The sequence below is a fragment of the Leptodactylus fuscus genome, chromosome 6, assembly GCF_031893055.1.
Source record: "Leptodactylus fuscus isolate aLepFus1 chromosome 6, aLepFus1.hap2, whole genome shotgun sequence".
NCBI classification, from domain to species: domain Eukaryota; kingdom Metazoa; phylum Chordata; class Amphibia; order Anura; family Leptodactylidae; genus Leptodactylus; species Leptodactylus fuscus.
In genome coordinates this window covers 60,625,166-60,639,498 of record NC_134270.1, presented here as the reverse complement: position 1 = coordinate 60,639,498, position 14,333 = coordinate 60,625,166, and positions in this window count along the sequence as shown.

The window sequence follows — 14,333 nt, the reverse complement described above, 5'->3', positions numbered from 1 at the left end:
CAGGAAGTTCCCAGCAGCACTCATCTCTGCTATTATCTCCTATGTGTGTGTGCAAACAGGAAGCCGAGTCATCAGTGTAGTGTTGTAGTGAGGATGCAGGTCTTCTGGAATAAGTCCACTATGAGATGGTTACTCTTGTAGATCAGAACACTTTATTCCATGCTCCATCATGGCTCCCTGTCTAGCAACTCCTCCCCCTAAGCTCAGCTCCTCCTCCATTACTACCTCACTGTTGCTAGGCAGACAAAGCAGAATAAATAAGCAGAACAGAACATACAGAACATACTTATAACAACATCACAATCAGCAGCAGCAGCCTATGGTGTATACCCTCATAGGAACAATAGCAATAGCAATTAGTATATGAATAAAAACAGACTTATTCAAAAACCGCTGAGTCAATTTACATACTAAAGGATATTTATACTAAAAGAAAAAAGTCGGTGGCACTGCGGTAAGCCCAAATATAGATATTTTAAACAATGTCTTCAGGAACAACACACATATAACCGCAAATAATCAGATAGAGGTATATGTTGTTGAGAAAAAAATAGGATATACCTGTATGTGCCTATTTTAGGAGGTGCTCACACCCAAAAAACTCTTTTTCAACAGAATATATAAAGAAAAGAAAAAAATGTGGGCACTCACCAAGGCACTTTTTCATAAAAGAAATTCTTTATTCTATATTGTTTAAAAACATTGGGAGAGAAAGACGTTACAGCTGGGGGAAGAAAAAAGGCAACAGCTGTTTCGCGCTTGCAGCACTTTTTCAAGCCATGTAAATGTCCATCAAAAAGTAGCGTTTTTGCAGGTATATATAATTGAGTTAATCAGGAGAAGAGCCAATCACAAATTAGGTGTGGAATTGCCTTTCTATAGGCTATGCAATTATATAATTAGTTAAAAATGACTTTCTTTAATGATAGAGCCTCTTTAATTATAGAGTGTATTAAAATTCTTAGGCTCTCACATCAACAGTAAGAAGGGTTAACATGGATCAGGTGCTCTTCCTCATATGTCACAAGACACCAGCTGTTATTTTTCCTCCACAAAGGCTGGGACTGATGATTTATCAAGACATTGTACAAACCATTGAAACTTTCCATTTACTTAGCTCCTTCCTTCAGAAGAGTTTAGGGGGCGTTCACACTTGCACTGCTGTCCGCCCACCGTGATTCCGCTGAAATGGCAGGGAAAACAGCTTATGGACGGCTTGCGGACGCGGCACAAGTGTGAACGCCCCCTTACAATTTATGATGCCCTCTCTGTGTCTGATGAGGAAACCCATATGCATTGTACTGTAACGTTCCTATGCACCGATTCCATACTGCAGTCAAGGTTTGCCAGTGATCTAGATATCGCAGTTTTTCAGAGCTGTCAAACTACCACAAATAACATGTCCCCACATGCTCATGTATATAAAAAATTATAATAATGGATATATTCAGAATTCAGTACTGTGCTCCTGAAGGAGCCCCAGACAACTGCACGATCTGCTGTAATCCTGTATCAGGTGGCTTAGCTACAGCAGGGGTAGGCAGCCTTCAGCACTCCAGCTGTTGTGAAACTACAACTCCCTGGAGGTGAATGAAGTATGTTGGGAGTTGTAGTTTCACAGCAGCTGGAGTGCCAAAGGTTTCTGATCTCTGTGCTACTATGTGTCACACAGGAGAGTGAGTGATGGGTTAGTACCTGCACTTATGAACAGCAGCAGTCCTTGCAGGAGTAGCAGTCGTCTCATAGTCATGTTGCCGCTATTGGAGTTTCACCAGAAAGTGCAAGTTATAAATAGAGATAGGAGGTGGAGTCTTGTACAGGGATGGCACAGTCCACGATGCTACGATACTATATCATACCATGTAGCAACATTGTTGCCTTACCTGTTGTACATTTGATCGGAAGTCTAAACTTACCTCCGCCTTTGGGCCGAATGTGTACTGACCCACAAACTATTTATTGGTAAGTTGGTAAGTAGGGGGATTGTCTACAAAACCCCCGTGCGTGCTGGGAAAACAGGCCAGCATTCAACATGTTCACAACTAGAGATGGCGTCCTTCGTTACGGCACTCAAAAAAAAGTACACCATGTGCATGCGTTCAGCATCGAGGATATTAGTCAGTGCGTGACTTGCCCATAATGAGTGTGGATTCTAAAGTGCAAAATAAATCGGAGCTATTGGAGCTAAAAGCTCTTAATATAGGGCTATTCTAGCAATTGAAGCAGACATACTGCATATTGCTTGTCAATATAAATCAAATATCAACTGTCTTGGGGATATTTCATACATCCCTAAAGAATGTTAACTAAACAAACAGCAGATTCTAATATATAGATTGTGAATAAAACCACTTCAAGGAATAATGATAAATTACATTCAACATTGAACGATTGGACAATCAGTTCTTAATAACTTATTAGCAAGCACCATTAAAACGAGAAAAAGTGCGAAAAAATGCAATTTGGAGATATGGGTAAATTTAAAACTCTGGAGGATCAATTTAAAATTGAAACAAGAATCATACAAAACTAGCCTCCTGGACCACCCACAGGACTAATTTATGGCCCCCCAGAACAGTGGACAAATTAATCAGTCACATCCTCCAGTGCCTCATTGAGGCCTAGGGGGGACTAATGAATTAAGACGATAAATCCAGAACATTTCACAGCGGCGTAGTAGTTGAAACCTATTATGAAGATTGTCCGGAATATGATCCACTGGAATGACTGAAAACCCGTCAAATGATCCATTGTGTACAGTTGCAGTGTGTCTAGACACGCTGTGTTTCTGGAATTGATTTAAAACATTTGACCAGTGTTTGTTCAGACATTCACGGAGTGTTCTTATCGTGCGGCCAACGTACTGCAGGCAACATGGGCACTCTCCTAAACTGCCCATAATGCACATTAGCTTTCCACCTACGATAATGGAGACTCTCGTAGTCAAGCAGACTATTACAGTCTACCTTTTTTAAAAATGTCAATGCGAACACTCGGTCCCCTTCCCCTATAAGAGTAAGATCCAAATAATCAATACTGGATGGGCTAGATGTACCAGTAAATTTAAGCCCCCACGTATTCTGATTCAAATCTTCAACGAAACCACAGAAGTCGTTCTCAGTACCTTTTCATATTAGGATGAGGTCGTCTATATATCTTTAATAAAAAAAGAATTCTATTAGACCATTTCTCATTATTATGTATATGGACATCCTCAAACCCACCCATGAACAGGTTGGCATAGCTAGGTGCAAAACTTGTACCCATAGCCGTGCCCTTTATTTGCTTGAAGATCCCACCTTCGAACGCAAATAGATTATGTTAAGGAATAAATTGGATCCCCCTTACTATGAAGGACTTTTGGGATTCTGGCATTTTAGGATCCTGATTTAATATATGAATTATATTGGCCACGCCTTCTCTATGGGGAATATTACTGTATAAGGCTGTTATATCTAACGTTGCCCATCTAAATTCCATTCCCCAAGTGAATTCCAGCAAATGATTGATAAGATCTGGAGAGTTTTTAAAGTAAGACTTCAATTTGATCAAATAAGGCTGCAGCTGTACATCAATGTATTCCGATAAGTTCCTGCTAATAGAGTTAAGACCTGATATTATGGGTCTACCCGGTGGATCAACTAGAGACTTATGGATCTTGGGGAGGTGGTAATAGAATGCAATGGAGGGATTCTGGACCCAAAGATACTCCTTTTCTTTCTTCAAGAGAACCACTGTCCTCCTCTTCAATCAAAGCATAATACTCTATTAAATCCTCAGGGGTGGGGTCTGATGGAAGACGCAGATAATATGACTCATTGGATAAAATGCGATTAGCTACATCGACTCCATTTTCCGTGTATTGGTCTTCTGAGCATTTCTAGTTACACCCAAGGGGTGTCAGGAATGTTAGCAGCTGTTTTTCACCCAGAGAAGAGGCCCTCTGCATAAGTGGTCCCCATGCTTATATAGGAGTTGTGACCGTCCTCACAACCTCCCAAGGTGAGATATATATATCCCCTTTCTCTACCTGTTTTATCTACTTACTATACTATGAGTTGCCTCTTTTTTGTCTTTGAGTACTGATGGCAAGTGCGGCACCTCGCTATGCCGTCCCTAGCCGTCACTTCTCCCGATGTGCCGTCCCCGCCTTGCTCCAGCATGTGTCACGCAACATCAGGCAGGCCCTAAGTTCCGCGCTTTGCACACTTGACCACCGACGCGTGGACAAGTGAATGTGGACAGGGATGCTACATTTCACTGACGGTACACTGGGTGAATGTCAGCACTGGAGTGGGGAGACGTCAGCAGGCCGTGCTGAAGCTCATCAGCTTGGTGAACAGACAGAACACTGCCTCCGAGGTGAGGGATGCCCTCCTCGATGAGACGTCAATTTGTTTTTCACCGATGCACCTGGGCCCAGGCATGGTCATGTGTGATAGCGGCCGGAACCTGGTAGCGGCTCTGGAGCTTGCCAACTTCCAACACGTTCCACGTTTTCAATTTAGTGGTGCAACAGTTTTTAAAAACGTACCCCAATTTACACGAGCTACTGTTGAAAGTGCGGCGCTTGTGCACCCACTTTCACAAGTCTACAGTAGCCACTGCTAGCCTAAAAACACTCCAGCAACGCCTACATCTGCCTGAACACCGGCTGATGTGCGACGTCCGCACACACTGGAACTCAACGTACCACATGTTGAGCAGAGTGTGTGAGCAGCAGAGACCCCTGATGGAGTACCATGTCCAAAACCCAAGGGTTTCTCAAAGTCAGCTCCCACAGTTTCTGCACCATGAGTGGCCATGGATGGCAGACTTATGCAAGATCTTACGTGTCTTTGAGGAGTCCACCAAGAGGGTCAGCTGTGACGATGCACTAGTGAGTGTAACAATCCTGCTACTGTGTGTGATGCGAGAATCCCTCAGTGCCATCAGGGATAACGCATTGTACGCTGAGGAGTTGGGCATAGGAGCAGAACCATCCCAGCAGGATATTCATGGCACACTCCTGTCCGTTTCACAGCGTATAATGACGGAGGAAGAGGAGGAGGAGGATGACGAAGTGGCAGATGATCTCATTGTCATACAGGAGGCTAGCGGGGAAGTTCAGTGCATTCCATTGCTGCTGCGAGGATGGGGTAAAAGGGAGGAAGAGGAAGAAATGGAGAGTGACCATTCCGGTGGGGACAGCGAAGTCATGCCAAGTAACACTCTGGCACACATGGCTGAAATCATGTTGGGGTGCTTCTCAAGTGACAAACACATTGTCAAAATCCTGGAGAGCAACCAATACTGGATTTAAAAAAATAAATAAATAAAAATAATATCTCGACTTGACTTTTATTCTGGTAGATGGGAGGGCCAATCGCATTAATGATTGCCACAAGCAACTGGTGCAGAATATGATGGAGATGTTTCCATCAACTCTCGGTGGTGGCAGAGAGGAAAGTTCCTCTAAGAGGCTAACAACTGCCATCCGGTCCACACCCACCAGGTGAACACTCTCCAAGGTGTGGGACACATTAATGGCACCCCCTCGCCAAACTACCGCCACTGAGGGGCCTAGTGTCACCAGGGGGGAAAAGTATAGGTACATGTTGAATGAGTACCAGGACAACCACAGCCCTATCCTCTCCAATCCCTCTGCGCCCTACACGCATTGGGTGTCGAAGTTAGACCTGTGGCCCTTAAAGTTAGCCTTTTTGGTGGAACAGATTGTACACAAAGAGACACATCTGTCACTTGCTGAGCGACTCTTCTACTTGTAACTTCATAATTGAACCTGCGTGTGTATGTTTTCTTTTGAGTTCAAGTTTGATTTCTGTTTCCTATCTTGTCACAATTTTTGAAAAATGAAAACTGGTCAATGATTTACTGTAGTTATGTTTTCTCATTGTATGTTAGATTAACTATGGAATATGAATAGATTAGTTAGAGTTAGAATATCAATAAATCTGTATTTGATTTATTGAGAGTTGCTGAAGAATGGCATGTAGAAAAGTTTTTCTTCAAAGATAATTTTGGAATTTTTAAGAGATGGAGTTTTATAGTAAGTCTTCTCTTCTCCGAGCCCTTAGGCCCTTGGGGTGAGTTGAGCCTTGCACCAGCAGTGTTTAAATTTTGTGCCCCTTGGTGTGAGTTTAGCCTTGCACTAGCAGTTTTTAAATTTTTGCCCCTTGGTGTGAGTTGAGCTTTGCACCAGCAGTGTTTAACCCCTTAGTGACTGGCCTGTATTTGACCTTAATGACCAAGCCAAATTTTGGAAATTTGCCATGTGTGACTTTATCAGTGAATCATTCTGTAACAGTATAGCGCATCCAAGCAATTCTGATATTGTTTTTTCGTGACATGTTGTACTTTACTGAAAAGATAAAATTAGACTGATATAACTTGCGTAAATTTATTAATAAACTCACAAATGCTGAAAATTTTGAAAATTTTTCAATGTTTTCCATTTTCAGCTGCAATATCTCACATATACACAATAATACAGGGCAAAAAAGTTAGTAGTTCTATATTTCCAAATGTTCCTTTTGTGTTTCAAGCATATTTGAAATAATTTTAGCATATTTGAATAATTTAGACAATTTAGAAGTTTATCAAGTTTATAAGCAAATTTTGGAAATTTTGAGTATGTGATTTTTTCCTGTACCAAGCTATGTTTGCAGACAGGAATAGGTGGCATATGATAGAACCTCCCATTAAATGACCCAATTTTGAAAACCAGACCCCTTCAGATATTCTTTGAGGGGTATAGTGAGCATTTTGACCAAACCGTTATTGTTTTGCAAGAATTATTACAAATTATGAAAAAAATTACATTTTCATTTTCTTCGAATATGTGTCATTTTAAAGGGGCTCTATCAGCAAAATTATGCTAATAGAGCCCCACATATGCGTGAATAGCCTTTAAAAAGGCTATTCAGGCACCGTAAATGTTATATTAAACCCCGGTCCGGTTTTTAAATAAAAGCATAAAAACATATATGCAAATCTTACCGAATGTGCACTGGGGGCGGTGATGCATGATGCCGCGTCATCTTCGGGCACGCATACCTCTTCTTTCTTCTTGGAGCGACGCCCTCTGGTCCCGTCTCTTCTGCTGGCTTCCTATTGGTCTTCTTCCGGCTTGAGGTCTTCAAATCCCGCGCCTGCATAGTAGCGCTTCCCTCCGGAGCGCTACTACGCAGGCTCATTCGCCATTTTACTTAATGGCAGTTCGCAAGCGTGCAGTATGCTCGTGTAGTTCTACGGGGACTGGCAAGTGAGCCTGCGCAGTAGTGCTCCGGAGGGAAGCTGCTGCTTGGGTACACAGTAGGGCTCAGAAGGGAAGGAGCGCTGCGCTTTTTAGTTTTTGGGGTACAGATTTAGAGGGACTTTCTGGGCGCCATGTTGTTTTTGCAGAGCCCTGGAGTTGACAGCAAACTGGAATTCCCCAAGACGTGACCCCATTTTGAAGGGGCATTTTTAGGGTCTCTGCAAATGTGACATGGTGTCCAAAAACGAAGAATCTAAATCTACACTCCAAAAGCACATATCACTCCTTCACATCTACCCCCCGCTGTGTACCCAAATGGCAGTGTATGCCCATGTGTATGACACTGGTGTACCCCAGATAATGTACTTAATGCCATATGTGGGTAGAAACATCTGTCTGGGCATAGCCGGGCACAGAAGGGAAGGAGCGCTTTTTTTGGTTTCTGGAGAACAGTCTTGTTTTAGGACACCATGCCACTTTTTTAGTATTATTATTATTATTGTTTATTTATATAGCACCATTAATTCCATGGTGCTTTACATTTGGGGGTTACATACAATAAGGGGGGAACCTGCCCCTTTCGCCGCCCAAGGCGAACTACAGAAAGCCGCCCCCCTCCCCCGCCGGGAGGAGGGGGCGGAGCGGAGGGGCGTGGCGGAGTGGAAGGGGCGTGGCGAAGTGCAGGAGGCGGGGCTTAGCGCCGTTCGCCAGCAGAGAGCAGGCACGGAGACGACCTGCTCTCTGCCTGAGTGTGAGAGGAGGCTGCTGGAGCAGCACTGCTCCAATGACCTCCCCAAACCACCGCTCGATGCTAAGCCAGTCCAGGACAGCTTGTCCTGGACTGGCTTAGGTAACCAAAAATGCCGCCCTCCCTGAGGCCCTGGCATAGCGCCGCCTGAAGCGCTCGCTTCAGGTCGCCTCATGGGAGGTGCGGCACTGCATACAATACACAAAATATACAGGTAGATATAATACTAACAATGACCGACAGGCACAGTGGGTTAGAGGGCCCTGCCTGCAAGGGCTTACAATCTATGAGGGAAGGGGGCATAGAGACAGAAGGAGAGGGGGAGACAGTTCAGATGTCTGGTCCAGAGTGATATATTTGGGTGTCATCGGTATAGCAACAGTATTGAAAGCCATGAGATTCTATGAGTTGGCCTAGGCTGAGGGTGTAAATGGAGAACAGGAGGGGACCTAGGACGGAGCCTTGGGGACACCTACGGAGAGAGGGCATGGTGAAGAGATGGTATGCGAGTGGAGGCCCTGAATGTGCGGTCGGTGAGGTATGAGGAAATCTAGGAAAGGGACAGGTCTGAGATACAAAGGGATGAGAGAGTTCCTAGTAAGAGGGAGTGGTCGACTGTGTCAAAGGCAGAGGAGAGGTCAAGGAGGAGGAGGATAGAGTATTGACACTTGGCTTTGGCAGTTAGAAGGTCATTAGTGACTTTGGTTAGGGCAGTTTCAGTGGAGTGACAGGATCTGAAGCCTGACTGTAGTCTATCAAAGAGCAGGTTGGATGAGAGATACAGTGTTGGCCAAAAGTATTAGCACCCCTGCAATTCTGTCAGATAATACTCATTTTCTTCTAGAAAATGATTGCAATCACAAATTCTTTGGTATTATTATCTTCATTTAATTTGTCTTCAATGGAAAACCACAAAAATAATTGTCAAAAAGCCAAATTGGATAATAATTCCACACCAAACATAAAAAGGGGGTGGACAAAAGTATTGGCACTGTTTGAAAAATCATGTGATGCTTCCCTAATTTGTGTAATTAACAGCACCTGTTACTTACCTGAGGCACCTAACAGGTGGTGGCAATAACTAAATCACACTTGCAGCCAGTTGAAATGGATTAAAGTTGACTCAACCTCTGTCCTGTGTCCTTGTGTGTACCACATTGAGCATGGAGAAAAGAAAGAAGACCAAAGAACTGTCTGAGGACTTGAGAAGCAAGTTTCCTGGAGGCTCAGTAACATACAGAATTGGGGTGAGTGTGTGCATCCAGCAATCCAAAGACCTCACATTACCTGCTGTCCAGAAGGGGTATCTACCCAGTTGTACTTAAGCTCTGAGCTCCTGGAACCCAGGACCAGAGGAAATCTATTAGAGAGTTTGAGCAGCAGTGGAAGGCTGAATCATACTAGTGGTAAATGGGAAGACTGGAATCTCACTATACTGGAGCAAGGTGAATCCTGTAAAGACTGTTATCTCCTGCTGACTACAGAAGTAAACTGTAAGTGTTTGGTTAACGCCTGTCTGGACTGTATTCCTTTATTGATCATTGCTCCTCTGTTACTCCTGGAAATCTCCCCTTCTTCATCTATATCTGCATCACCACCTATTCCCAGAGGCCCTGTCTTCAGTGCCCGACTTCACCCCAAGCCGAAACCCCAACTGGCGTTACAACAAACTTTTATTTTTCTTTAATCCATTTTTGCTTAAAACTCCCCTTTTTCAAGGCGCTGCCACCCCTTGCCTGCTCACTCCGTGAATCCACAGAGGCCAGGGCGACTCAAGTGCATTCTTGCATATGAGAACTGCTTCTTTATAACTAAGGAAGTCTACCTGGGAATGGCTTTTCTTCCAGATGCGTTCTGCTCGGTTATACTCACTTATGTGTTCAACTCATCGGCATCCTCCGGACGCTGATGAGTTGAAACCGGGACATACCTCCCTCCGACCAGGACCGCAGGATAAGACACCGAATTCGAATGTCCCGCGGAATTCGGGACGGTTGGGAGGTATGGGTGTAGGTAGGAGAGGGTGCAGGGGGGTTGGGTGTGTCTGGGACGGAAAGCCTGCAGGTTTGTGAGTAGCTGTGCAGAGAAAGTCAGATGGTGGGGTAGGAGAGATGAGGACTTCCTTGCTGACATGGCTGGTTTGGGGTGGAAAAGTGTTTTTTACAAGTACAGGAAAAACAACAGTGATTATAGTGAGAAGCATTTCTGTTAGACAATAGATCACTTTGAAGTAGTTGGTTTGTGTTACCTTCTGTTCCCTTCTGGCCTAATTCTGAATGCATACTTAGATTCCACACTTTGATTGCATGCTTGGATTGCACAATGACCTAAGGCCACAATGACCTAAGCACTTACATTTATACAACCCAAGGTTTGTAAAATTGTGAATTGGGGTGTGGATATATGCAGAGATATCAAAGCTTATGTACTTACTAGAAAGTGCTTAACAACATACCAACAGAAATATAATGATAATAGCAGCAAGCAGAGATGGAGCAGAGCTGAGTTATGCTGGGAGCAGTAGTGAGGTGGATGGAGCAGAGTTGATTGTAGTAGGAGTGCTTTTAGATGATGAGTTCAGGTGGTGTGGACATACCAACAGAAATCTAATGATAATAGAAGCAAGCAGAGATGGAGCAGAGTTGAGTAAATTTGTGGTTTTCACAGGGGTGCCAATGTCTAGTGAAGGTAGTCCCCCCTTCCCCAAAACCATTTAATTGTTGTGGTCAGTATTAACTGTAGAATGCACAGGGTTATAAGTACAGCTGTCTCCAGCTTTTTGTGGGCCCTTGGGGGACAGAGTCTCAGTGGGCCTCTTTTGGCGCAACCCAGGCGCAATTGGATATTTATTTTGCTGAGGCCTACTGGCATGGAGTGTAATACGGTCCATTCCATACACGTGGATAGAAACTGTTCAGACATCAGAATGTAAAGAGGAATTTTTGGCAGACACTTGCCTCGAATTCCTTTATATCTCCCCCCTCCCCCCACCTGCTCAGCAGGCCCTTGCGGCTTTCCACCACTGATTAGGCCTAAATAAATGGGTATAATCAGGGGTGAGTCTCAAGCCCCAGCCTCCAAATCAGCTGCAGAATCCACAGCAAGATCCAGAAGGACACTTTTTTTTCCTAATTGTTTTCAATGAGAGGGTCGCCTCAACGCGTTTCACCAGACGGCTTCCTCAGGGTACCAGCAATTGTGGTGCATTTCTTACAGGGTGGTCATTGCAGGTTATGGTGGTCATTATGGCTACTTGTATTTAGTTATTCTTACTATCTTTACTACTTCAATGGCTTGTCATGCTGGTTAGTGGTGATTAGTCTAAGAGCTTTCAGCCTCATTTATTCTGAGTATATACCAGTTAGATTCACACTGTGGGGTTATATATTAACTCCTTGGCTATTGGCCTATTTCCATCTATTAGACTTTATTCTTATATTTTTTCCCCTTTTTTAGGGAATCTGATCTCTTTAACTATAAATGGAGTGAGCAATATTTCAGTGTGTCTATCTTACTTTTAGTAGGCTGTTTTCTCTTCACACTATGTATCCTCATACTCATTTGTCCAGCATTTAACTATTTAGACTGTGGATAGTTTGCGTATATATAGTTTGTAGCCTGGCATATCTGTAATTCTGTACTAATTTGTACGTTACTTTGCATGACATTTATTCATGATTGGACCTGCCCTGTATGTTCCCTGGTGTTGAACTGTTTGTTTTTTGTCTCTACCATCTGCTGCTATTTTATGAAATATTATTAATAAATATTTGGTATTTTACCTGATGTTGATTATACAGCCTAAGGGTCCATTCACACGATGTAACGCGGCGTTGATTCTGACACGTTAACTCATGTCAGAATCAGCTCTGCAAAACAGAATCCCATTGACTTCAATGGGTTCCGTTTAGCGCGCGTAACACATTGAAATCAATGGGAGGCTTTTTAACCCATTGACTGCGGGTGGGAGGAAGGATCTCCAATAACGCTCCTTCTCACACTTGGGGTGAAGCAGTCTGTCACTGACAGTACTGCCAAGTGCTGTCACAGTCTCATACATAGGTGACTGTTTTGGAAATCACTGTGCGGATTTTATTTTTACTGCAAAGTCGGGATGGGGCCCCATGTCGCAAAAACACCACAGAAAACCCCCCCCAGAATTTTACAATTCCTGCAAAGTGATTGGGATTTTACCAACTCCCATCCTCACATTGTGGAAAAATACGTGGGGTTTTGGAAATCACAGCATGTCAATTATACCTATGAAAACACCGGCAGTTTCCCTATAGGTATAATGGAAGCAGAAAGTCCACAGAGGAAACTTCTACGGACCTTCCATGAAAAGCACTGTGGGAAAAAACCCCAATGTGTTACTGCTGTGGTATTTTCTGCTCGGGTATTTTGTTGCAACTCGCAACCTGGGGCCTTAGTCTTAATAAAGCCCAAGTGCCACCCTAATTAAATTAATTGCGCCCTCATATTATGCCCCTGATTCCCCTGACATAAATACTGCATCTCTATTGACTCCTTTTATAAATGACCACCCCTTATGTTCATAATGCCTCCTAATATAAATTATGAATTCACAGACAGGAAGAAAATTATAAAATACTAGCATTTTCCTGTGACTTCGTCTGTGGGTTGGTGTTTGCGGCGACCTACGGAAATGTATGCAATTGGTGGTGGTGAGGTGCCGCATCCCGCCGCGCTGTATCTTTGCATATGTACAGTATGCCTGCCGTTCTGGGGGCCCCCGCCGTACCCGGTGCCCCCCACTTACCCACCCTGACCCGGGACCCCCTGCTCCCAACCACAAACCCTTCTCCTTAGGAGCCCCCCCTTCCCCAAAGTCCCCTTCCATGTGGCCCCCCTAAACACACCACCCATGGCATAGGTTGCAGATCTGAAACACCCGGCGTACTGACGAAGTCTGTGTCCGCGACACTGTGTGCACTGGCAGACAGAGGCTGCATGGTCGCTCCATCCCAGAGTGTCGTGCAGACTCCATAGGTCACAACTGCCAGCAAACGCAGCGGCACAGCAGGTGGAACTTGCCGACACTGGCGCAGTTGGCACCCTAGTCCTTTCACAATGCTCACATGTATGTTTATCAGATTTGAACCACCATTGTTTAGGTAATTGGTCAAGAGTATCAGGAAGCCGCTATATCTAAACATTTACTTTGAACATGGGCAGGGTTGGGAGAGTTTGTTTAACCCTTCCTTGTGTTTAACACCCACGATTGTGAACATTAGGTATAATTGAGCAGTGTAGTATCTAGTGCTGATGCATATTTATCCAATATACAGTCACCGTGGTTAGGATCCAGATGGGCTTATTTTATCTTGTTCACAAAATAATATAGGGATCCGAAAGATTGAGTGTTATGGACTGAAAGAGCAGCAGCTACATGCACTAGCTTACTGTATACCACATAAGTGGGTTGGTCATCGTTTTTTTATTTGACGTTGGGATTTTTAGATGCTTTAATAAAGGATATATTTTATAATTTTCTTCCAGTCTGTGAATTCTTGCAATTAAGTGGAAGTCCAATTACAAAGTCAGATAATACACTCAATATATTTGTTTTTACATTTCTCACTGATTACTCACTATTTGGGTGCTTGTTTTTGGGGTGGCCCCTGTCAGGGCATTTGCTACTAGAGCAACATCCCTGAGCTAGGCCTGTAGGGTCATATTCAGAATCGCACCCTGTCTAACGTATTTTTGTACTTTTTTATCTTTACTGTCCTTGTATTGTATAGCCTATCATTATTTTGAGGCTTCTCTCACTTTTGCTCCGGCTGGCAAAACACATTATACATCCTCCTATTATCCGGCTTCATCTTAAGTGGTGAGTAGGTCTTGTTTAATTTTCTTGGAGGCCGCCGTGCCTTGCCTTATGGATATATTTTCGTGTTACCTTTATATTGATATCTACCGGTCCATGTTGGTTTTTTGTTCTTATAGCGGGAGTATTTTTAAGGTTATTTAATAAAAGTTACATTTTATATATATTTCACAAGAATCTATTCAATTTGGACTTTTCAATTAGTGGAAGTTCAATACCTTCTGTGAGTTCTTTAATCTAAATTATGCCCCTGATTCCCCTGATATAAATACTGCATCTCTAATGACTCCTTATATAAATGACCACCCCCTTATGTTCATAATGCCTCCTAATATAAATGATGCCCTCTAATATAAATAACTTCCCCCTTGTATTCCTAATACTCCCAATAACCCTTATATAAATGAACCCCCCCTTATGTTCATGATGCTCCCTCCCTTATAGTTATAATTCCCCCTCCTAACAACTCCTTATAC